A 10,849-nucleotide genomic window follows, 5' to 3' on the forward strand; every position below is an offset into this window, starting at 1 on the left:
AATCGATGGGAATGTGGGTTATGCTATGACGCTCCTGGGGCCTGGAGCTTCACTGCAGCTGTCTGTCTGTATACTGACTGAATCACTCTGATGTCCTACAAAAAACTCCAAACCATAAATGGCTGAACAAAGTTAATGTGGTAGAGACACCTCTGTAATGACAAAATTCTACAGAGACAAACTCTTACCTAAAAGTACTAAAGATGATGCCTGTTGATGTTGTCGCCATACATCTGAATATGCCTATGCAACCTCAGAGCTGAATCTCTACTGAATTCAGTGGCGTTTTCCCTTTCTGGGCTAACAACTCTGCTGGGGATGGATTTGCTTTCAAAATGCTAATTTATTCCATCTTTAAGGCTGATTCATCCCAAGGCTGGGATTTTGTTTTTTGGTTAGTTGGAATTCTTCAACTAGGAGGAAGTGTCAATACGGTGACAAAGCTAGTTTCACTTCTAATCTGTTAAACCTACAGAAACTAGTTCTGTATAATTCCATATACATATATAGGTGCTCCTGACACGTGGCTCTTGCTGTTTAGATAGAATGCTTTTTTATCTACATTTTGGTTTTGCACTAGACTTAGGGAGGCCCAGTTGGGGGCTCCTGCACCATATGAAAGGATTCCGTAAGGCTGCTTTAGTGTAAAAGTAAAACCAGATGACACCACAGAAAAAGAGCCACTTGCTTGCCAAAGCTGCTACAATTTCAAAATTCATCTACGCACGTTTTCATATTTATTTTTTTGTCATTATTTATAACATAAAAATGCTTTTAAATTGGCCTCTAAAGCAGTATTTCTCTAAAATAAGCTTGTTTTCAGAAATACAGTACCTTTCCTACTTTCCTTACAATGCAGATACTGTGCACGACAGGTACAAACACTAATCAAAACAACCCACATTTTAAAGCATTCTACAGGTTACATTTCCCTTTTAGCTGTAATCTCAATTATTTAATCAAATTTGAGTGCAGTAACCTTTTGCCCAGTGCTTGATCCTCTAGAAAATAATTGAGTCAAAATGCAGCTTTGCACATGCTGCCCTGGGCTGGCCATGTATTTCTTTATGAGCATTGCTTGTGCTGCTTGTTTTTATCTAAAATTGTTAAAATTATTTTAAGTTTGCATCACTAGACATTTTAGAATGTTTGATGTTTTAGAATGTACGATGACCCGGAAGCCAAGCACTCAAAATACCTTACTTGAATTCACGTTTCTCCTTCTACACTAAAATGGCCATCAGAGTGCTTAGATGACATGAAAGTCAATGCAGATTGCTCACGGGGAAAAACAATACAAAGTTAAGTTCACGCACAGTGTTTGGGTGTACTTTGGGGGAATGTATTTCTATTTAGTCTGCAGGCCTATCACCCAAACCAGCAAAGCCTATATTTGTGACCAGTGCCTGTCAAAAGCTAGGCACATACAGGTTATGTACATACATTACAGTCCACACCTGGAGAAGTGAACAGTGAATGCCCAATATCACAGCAAAGGCTATCACAACATTAGTTTCATTTATGATTAGCAGTAAATGACATAACATTTACTTGAGTAATACATTTGTTATGGCATATCAGGAAGGCTAATCTGAATAGATGTGGCTATATATTTAAAGTCAGACATTCTGTATATTTTAACTATTCCAACCATAGGTTCTACTTACCACGAGAACAATGCTTTTGTTGTAGATCAAAAAAGAGTCAAACAATTTGTCAGGGAGAAGTTACCAGAGGATTTTCTGCCTCTTAAACATCACTAAAATGGGGAGGTCAGTGAGTGCTTTCTATAAGACAATGACTGCAAGGCTGATGGCTTCTTCAAAAAATTCTAGAGTCGAGCAGCCCAGAAATTCTTAAGACATATCTAGGATACAATGTGAAAAGTGTTTAGTTAGAGGAAGAGAGACAGACTCAAATAAGATTATGTACAACACAAAAACTCACTGAGAAAGAATTTTGAACAAGCAGTTGCATATAAAAGCTGGGCTTTGGGGCTGGGTGTGGGATGAAAAAACTTCAGGCCAAGATCATCTGATTTCTTCTTTAATCAGGAAGTCTGTGACTGTATATTCTGTCAAATAAAGAGATGTGTGAACTAAACATGTCTTCACATCCAAGCATGCAGCACTGGCTAATGGGGTCAACAGAAGCAACCATGTGTTTGTATGAAAATTAACTGAAAGAAATACCAGCAGACAGAGCCATAAAATGCTGCAAAACTAGGAGTTCTGAATTGCTCTTTAATCTGAGGGTAAACCAAGAAAGTTTTGGCAAATTCTTCTAAGGAAAATGGGAATTCCACTGGGAAGCTTATATTAAAAGTTAATATCTTGTTTCCTTCAAGAAGTCTGTCAGCCTGTCACTCACAGAAACCTTTACTACCATTCCTTGTACACATGGCCACCAGCTACGTTCTGCTTAATTGTAAGCAAAGAAGTCTGTGGTTATGAATGGTTAGGGAAATTGCATTAAATGGATGCCATCCAGAGGGACCTGGGCACACTTGAAAAGTGAACCCACACAAACTGAATGAGGTTCATCAAAGCCTAGTTTAAGGTATTGTTGGGGCAATGCTGGGTATGTGTGCAGACTGGGAGAAGAACTCCAGAGAGCAGCCCTGCAGAGAAGGACTGGGGGGTCCTGGTGGATGGAAAGCTGGATGTGAGCCAGAAGTGTGTGCTTGCAGCTCAACAGGCCAACATTGTCCCAGGCTGCATCAACAGAGGGATGGCAGAGAAGCAAGGGAGAGAACTGTCCCATCTGGAGTACTGTGTCCAAGCCTGGCATCCCCAGCACAGGAGGGAGGCAGAGCTGTTGGAGCAGGTCCAGAGGAGAGCCACGGAGATGCTCAGAGGACTGGAGCACCTCTACTACGACGAAAGGCTGAGGGAGTTGGGCTTGTTCAGCCTGGAGGACAGAAGGCTCTGGGGAGACCTCATTGCAGAATTCCAGTACTTGAAGAGTACTTTAAGCAGGAGGAGGACTAACTTCTGGTTTTTTTTTTTTTTCTTCTTCATTTAATTTTCAAGAAACAAACTTGGGACTCAAAAGCACAGCCACTATTAATAAAGTAGAATATTAGTGAGGAAGCTTCTGCAAGACATACTGGCATAAGGATGGTGGCTACAACATTTCACTGGTCATTTGTTGATGTAGTTGACTCTGAAGCTACTTAGCACATGGTGGGTGATGCTAAGCATGGCATACTGGCCAGAACAGCTTGTTCAGCTAGGCACTTCTCCCTGGGTGCCCTGCCTTAGCCAAACACACATTCCCTGCACACTGACCCATGCCATGGACATGCTGCTGCTTGCCAAGACACTGCTGGGTCAGACGGATTGCTTTTGCCTGGAGGCAGTCTGAAAGTGCTGCCATTGTTGTATTCATGCACAGATACAAGTTAGATCTATTTTATTTTAAACAAGCCATTCAGCTAACACAGAAAAGACATGAGGGAAAAGCCAGATGGAGAACATTTATGCTACCATTAATGGAGCCCTTCCCAGACCTCTGACCTTCCTCACTAGGAGGGTTTTCCACGTTTTGCTCTTATTATTAATAGAAATCTGTATTTCCCTGAAGTACTGAACAGTTTCCAGCAGAGGTCTCTGCCTACTAATAATTAAAGTTTGGCTGGACTGCTTACACACAGCAAAGGTCAAAAACTGCTCTAATTCACTGTTAGGCTTTGTCCCTTTACAGGATTAAGAAACAAAACTGAGGCCTAATGAATGTGAGAGCTTATCTTTAAATCATCATCTGTTTCACAGAGTGGTAATGCCTATCTGTTACATACATGGAGATTCTCAAGAAAGGTTTTCTTATGTAAGATATTTGAAGTAAGTCTGCTGAGGCTTGTGCAGCAGATGTAGCCTATCTATCATAACCAACATGTTTCAAAGAATTTAAGAATTAAGAGTCAGAGTACATCAGAGAATTATTAAACTATAAATATCACACTTCTTCTGGATGCAAAACAGACGAATTCATTTCAAGGGAAGAAAAGAAACAACTTTTTTCTCAGAGTGTACCATGATCCCTACCTTGAGATCTGACTACAATCAAGAGCAATTGCTCCAAGAGACATTTAGCTTTTAGGCTATAATCTCTTTGCATCTCATCTGTCTCTAACACAAGCTTACTTTCTGGTTATGAGAAAGTGATTTATTTTTATGCCTACATTTCCCTATCTTTAATTTTATTTACTAATCTACTTCACTGAGTGGGATGCACTCATATAACACAAGGGACAAAAAATAAGGATTAAACTTTTCCACCTCTAGGTCTGTTCTCTAATTGCTCTGTGCAGGATCCTAATTTACCAAGAAACTTTAAGAAGTCCCAAACAGAGGCTCTTTTGAAGCTCAAACAGTAACACTGGGGTGGGGCAAGTTCCCATCCCTCACCTCAGGAAAGAACTTTACCCTGATCTGTGCCAAACCATTTGCTGGTATGTACATTTTGCTATGGCAGAGAAGAGTGTGATGTGAGTTTCTCGAGGCAGAATCATCACTCCTCCCTAAGCTAGCAGTGCAATTGCAATCCTTTCCTGCATGTTAACATGACAATAATTGTGTTACAGCAACAAGACACTGCTAATGGTTGTTCACCTTGAAATCTTCTATTCCGGTGTTGTCTTTGAACTATGTTAAAGATGCTTCTTTCCTTCATTTCCAGCTTTCCAAAAATCATGGTTCCATATTTCAGACTGAAATAAGGCCAGTGGCCAGTCCAGCACATCTATGGTATCACCAGCAGCTTTTGTAAAGACAAGACCGCTGGGCAAATGGTACTGGAGCACTCCCAAGGTCTGATCCTACCAATCTCATTAGGTTTTGTAGGGAATGCATGAAGAACTACAAGCCAATTTCTTAGTAACTATCACTCATATTGCAAAATCTACCATTGTTGCATGACAGCTCTAGATATGTATGTACATACTCTCAAAGATTCACTTTGTTCCCACAAAACATATGTGCCCAGCACAAACTGGGACATTCCAGACAGTACTGGAAGCTTTACATATAGCACTGAGAACAACACTAAAACAAATTCAGCCCTAAAAAGCAACACTGGAGAATCTTTCCCACTATCCTGCATTTAGCTGAAAAAATGTATTGTGATTCTGATGAGAGGTAGACCTGATCCTCTCTCTAGATATCAGGGTTCAGTTAGTGCTATGCGGTTAGATACTTTCATCCTACAAAGCTGCAAAACTGGATGGCATTGTATACAAAATTCCCTCCTCTTTATACCCTTCCAGGTAATTGCTGAAACACTGAATAGCTTAAGAGATCTTATAGCTGAAAGACTCTGGAAAAGGATGCAATGGAGGCAGGACTGCCTGGGAACAGGACAAAAATACAATTTGGAATCATAACAGTGACAAAGATTACTTCTGAAGAGACTATTTTTCCCCTTCTCTAAAGGCAACTACAACAGCGTTCTCCTTTATGCTAACAGTGACAAAGACTGTTTCACTAACACCTCTGACTCTTTGCAGCTACCATACAAGTACCACTGTGATGTGGAAAAGTAACTATAATGGTCAATCACATCCCTTCTTCCTACTGCTTTATTTTCCCCTTAGTTTTCCTTATGTATTCTACATTGTTCCAAAATGTTTCCATGATATGACAACTGTTTAGAAATTTTATACCAGGAAGAAATCAAGTGTATGGCAAGGTAAATGAACTTAGGGTTCCAGGAATGGACCATCAGTTCAGTAGAAGTTGATGAATAATACAACCAATAGAGAAGGTTTGTGGATCTTCTCTCTTGGCATGTGTTCCTTGTAGAAAAATTCTAGTAGAACTACTCAGAACCATCTTACCACACATATCCCCCAACATCTTTCCTTCTATTTAATATATACTATATAAAAACATTCAAAGGTGTGCTATTGGGAGAGAATCTAGGAATAAGAGCAGACAGAAGCAAAAGCGTATGGATTGCATAGGATTTTCACTTTCAAACTTGGCATGTGATCCAGATTTTAACACAGAATAGAGAAACAACAGAAAAAAAGTGTCCAATGACAGAAAAACACTGCTGAACAACCTAGAGAAAGGACCAAATCATGAAATTACAATTCTTCAGTCACAGAGCCATGAACATAAAGATCTTAGCAGTGTTTCAAAACTTGCAAGAGAACTCATACGTTCATCATAATCACATGAAGAGTTCATCATAATCATGCCATAACTCAGCTGTTTTACAAAAGCAAGTGCTATTAATTCAGTCACCTGCAGGTGTGAATTCAAGGCTTTCAACAGATTAGACAGTATCATTCCAACAGCTACTGTCACTTCCATGCATTAGAAAATTCTACACCAAGTGTTAATTCGTCAAAATATACTTCTGCTGTTCAAAGATAGCACTTTGAAATGAGAGTCACCTTTGCAGGGCAAAAGGCCTAATAAGTTACACAAGAAAGCTATGATTTAATCATCTTTCCTTATATTACAGTTCGCATATCAAGGACCTCTGTTATAAAGAAGCTTTTACAACATTATGCTTGATTCTCACATTGAGAACAGCAAACATTCACAACATTTGGAAGTATAAGCATTATGTTATGGGGTGAATGCACAGAAGAATACGATGTTGAATAGCTAAGCACTTCCAGACTATATTTACTATCGTTCACTAGTGGCTCTAATTTCTCTATGCTTGGGTCCTTTTTCCTCACATTTCTAATTCCATCTTAGCAATAGGTTCTGTAAAAGCTGACAGGACTGAGGAAAAAAAAAACCCACATTTTTTTCTTACATTTAAACCAAACCACATTTCTGCAATTTTGCTATGGCAGAAAGAAGCCACAGAAGCCATGGGTTGGAAAAGCAGGATGAAAAAAAAAAAATAAACACCAAAAAACACACTTAAATCAACCAACCAACATTTTGAATCATTTCAAGCCATGCAGTTTGCAATGAAAATAATGCTGGTTGCATGCTGTTGGATGCCTCAGGGCACTGGTCTTTAAGACACAAGAAGGCTACACATCAAGCCTCACACCAGAATGGATACAAGGGTCATGCACCTAAATGCAGGATCTTGGAATATCCTGCTGCTTCTATAAGGCTTATACCTGTCTCAAATATCCGACTTACCCTTGTTATCCCTTCCATACAGTAACCCCTCTTCTGCTAATGTGGCAGTGAATAATTATTTTAGACATGTAGAAAAAGAATTAATAAAGCACTGAAGTTCTACTTCAGTGCCCCAGCCTCAGCCCCATGACTTTAAAGAGGCTGCACTGGGGAGAGAGCTTTCTCTTTCCACTGTATGCTTTACTTTAAAGTATTTTCTGTACACAGAATTAAACATTTTTATCTTCATTTGAAATGCCCCGAGACTTTCCTTTGATGTTAAGTCAGGGAAGAGGTACACTCCTTGCTGTTCACAGACTTTGTGCGATTTTGGATGTTTTAAAAGACTACTAGTTTCTTACTTGCATCCATGTTTAAGTTTCTTTTTGGAAAGCAGTAATACATTTGAGAGAGAACTATGATTTAATATAAAGCTAGAATCTGCAAGCACAAAAGGAGAAATGGGAAATCTGAATATCTTCAAAAGCATCACTGTTCATGAGGTAAATTTCAAGAGCAGTACGTTCAGTAGGGTGATACTTCTGGTCTGCTCTGCTAAGCCACATTCTGCAGAGATTTCTGGGACAGACTGCACTCACTTTCGTTTGTGGGATTCTTTACAGTATTTATATGAGGCAGTGCAAAAGTTGTTGATGTAATTTCATGACGGTGGTCTTCAACCGTGACACAACATGTAATTAATGTGATGAAAAAGACTGCTTTTCAAGGAAGCTTTGGCATGCTTTTATAGAGGGGTACACAGACTTCTCCAGTTTGCAGTGCATATCTGAATGCAAATACGCATGCTTGATTTCCCCTGAGCATTGTGTGATCTGTTATTATTACTGACCTGGAAATTATTCTCTTTTCCCTGTTTGACTGCCATTTTTGTCTGGGTTATATGCATCTCTGAAACCAGATGTGCACACTTGATACATTTCCATTACTTAAAATTATCATGTATATTTATTATCTCAAAGTTGTACAGTTTGAAGTAGTAACAATTGGTTTTAGCTGCTTGTTTCATGATTGAGATCTGTTACAATGACCAACAGACTTCCTGAGACAAAATACAAAGTATTGTAAGGAATCTACGTTATCTTGGGCATTGCTATGGACCTCTTGCAGTAAGGAGAGAAAAATTCAGATTTTAGTTTTCTAAAGCATGTATATGTAGATTTTACACAGGCATCCATCATGTGGGGGATCTGAATCACCCCCAGTTGTTAGGGCAAGGCTGAACCAGCCTATTCTGATTCCATCCAGAAGAGAGCAGCACTATATACCCACGCTGAGCATCTCCTCACAGAACAGTCTTAGAAAATGACCAAAACCAATCACCTACTCTCTTCAGCAATAGGCTGACATGTAAAACAGAATAAATGCTCGTTTAATGACAAATTGATTTCTTTCAGTCACATAGAAGGTAATAGAAAGGGGATGGGAGCTGATATCAAATGTTGGCTGTTGCATTTTAGCTCTAAGAGAATAATTTACTTTCTATTGCCATTTTGCTTAAAAAAGAAAAAAAAAATACTAGTGATGTAGGAAATGATTGCTTATGAGACTGAATTTTTTTTTTTTTAAATAAGAAATTAAAGCAGGGGGGAGTATGATGTCATCCAAAAAAAAAAAATAAAAAAATCTACATTTGCAATAACTTTCCATAGGGATGCAAAACAGATTTTATAGAGTATAGAGATTTTTTTTAATAGAGATTTTATGGAGTTCTGCAACATCACAACATGCACCCAAGACTTTAATAGGTCGGTTATCTTCACAATTTTCCTGACCCAGACACAAAAAGCCTTTGCAGATCTGTATCAAAATGTCGAAGGTCAAACTTATTTTGAGTAGTGGCTGGAGTTTTCAGATCTCCTGAGCTCCAGATCAGCTCATTTACCTGCAGATAGCCCTTCACCCTGCCTTGTGTTCTTCACAGCATCTCCAGAGCACACACCATGCTCATATGACATTTGCTCAAAGGCACTGCCATGGGAGAAGAGTGGGCTTTCTTCCTTTCCACCATACGTTGCATAGTCAGAATTGCATGGTCAGAGCAAGGAGAAAACCCACATCTCCTTAAATAGTGCAAAGAGCAAAGATATAGATGAGAAACAGACACCATTTTCCAGCTGTGCTCTGACAAGAATTTTCTTCAACCACGACAGAACACAAATAGTACTCAAGATGGAAAGCCTCATGAAGTATTCTTTGTGAGTGGTGATAACACACAGAGGTACACAAATGGGAACATCATCATTACTTTCTCTTGCACTCCTTTAGCCTGTGGAACAACCACTGCGACTATTTTCCAAATTATAGGCCTTACTCTCATTCCCAGCTGCTGCTCTTTGTTCTTTTTTGTGCAAGATAAGGCTGAGAAAAAGCAAAAGGAGCCTGAGATTTTCGTCAAACTGCAGGAAGGAGAGAAACCTGGGTGCCTCTCCTATGCCTGGAAAGAATGGAGATGGAGAAATAGCTGAGGGGTAAGGATGGGCACAGCTTGAACTACTGTATTCTCTGTAGACAAAGGGTAAGGATATGCTCCTTTGCTAAAGCAGTGAACACTGTACGCTGGGAAAGCAAGCTAACTAAATTTCACTCAAATGAGTTTTTCCATTATATTCCCATCAAGGCAGAGAGTCTCAGTCAACAGGACTCTGGTGAAGGACAGAATCTCTGCACAGTTACTTTCTGAAGAAAGAATTCCTCGTTCTGTAGATTTTACTAACAAGAATGTTATTACTCTGCATATGGCAGTAGTAAGTAAGTTGTTACTTTGGAGAATGCTTTATTCAAGCTGTTCACAGCCTGAGAAGCCTGCATATACCTCTCACTTGCACATGGCCTCTGTGCTCAGGAATCCAACGTAAGGTTTATATCATCCCACACAGAGGTGCAGATGTTGGCTTCCCAGGGCAGCAATAACATGTCTCCTCTCTGGTAAGTTATGTTGTTTTGCCAGTGATTCCTCTGAAGTCACTCTAGCGGCTCCCAGTGCTTCCACATCTCTACACGCTCTACACTCACACAGCTTGTTCTCTTTCAGAATTTTTGGCTGGACATATTTGAATGTGATAAGATATATCTGTCCAGATTTTGAACTTGTCAAAACTGGCAGAGCTCACTCGAAGTGTTTTGCATCTACACAAGATCCGTTTCATGCTATCCTACCAACAAAGGTAATACTTTTCATAGGATTGCTGTTACATTGGTCACCTAGAAATGCAGCTCCAGTACATTATAGTGGAGATGGGGGTGTAGAAATTAGTAAAACTTCCTTGGTCTATTGAAGTGTTATATTTTGAGCTACTTCAATAAGCTAATAATCACAAACCAGTAAAAGCAGCCAAGAGGAGCCTACATACAAATATAACTTACAGCCCTCATTGCGATGTGACTCTGGTATTATATGCCCCGGTCTACTGACTTCTTTGAAATTATTCCCAGCTTCTATTACCATCAATGAGACTGGAATTGGGTTTAACATGAATATGCAGTCTTAATACATATACAATTATACAATTTATTGATATATGTGAATACTTTACCTGTGCATAGAGTACTGACAAATACTGTCATTCTTATAAATTACCAGATTCAGATAAGACAAATACTTTTCCATGAAAGGGCTTGCATAATTGCTATAATTAAAAATAATAATTTTGGAATTGAGAGCTCTTAAATCTTGTTGTCTGCTCAGCTTTATTACAGCATAGGTTTCTCATTACAGGCCTCAAAAATGATATTAC

The sequence above is a fragment of the Phasianus colchicus genome, chromosome 12, assembly GCF_987193195.1.
Source record: "Phasianus colchicus chromosome 12, bPhaCol1.hap1.1, whole genome shotgun sequence".
NCBI classification, from domain to species: Eukaryota; Metazoa; Chordata; class Aves; order Galliformes; family Phasianidae; genus Phasianus; species Phasianus colchicus.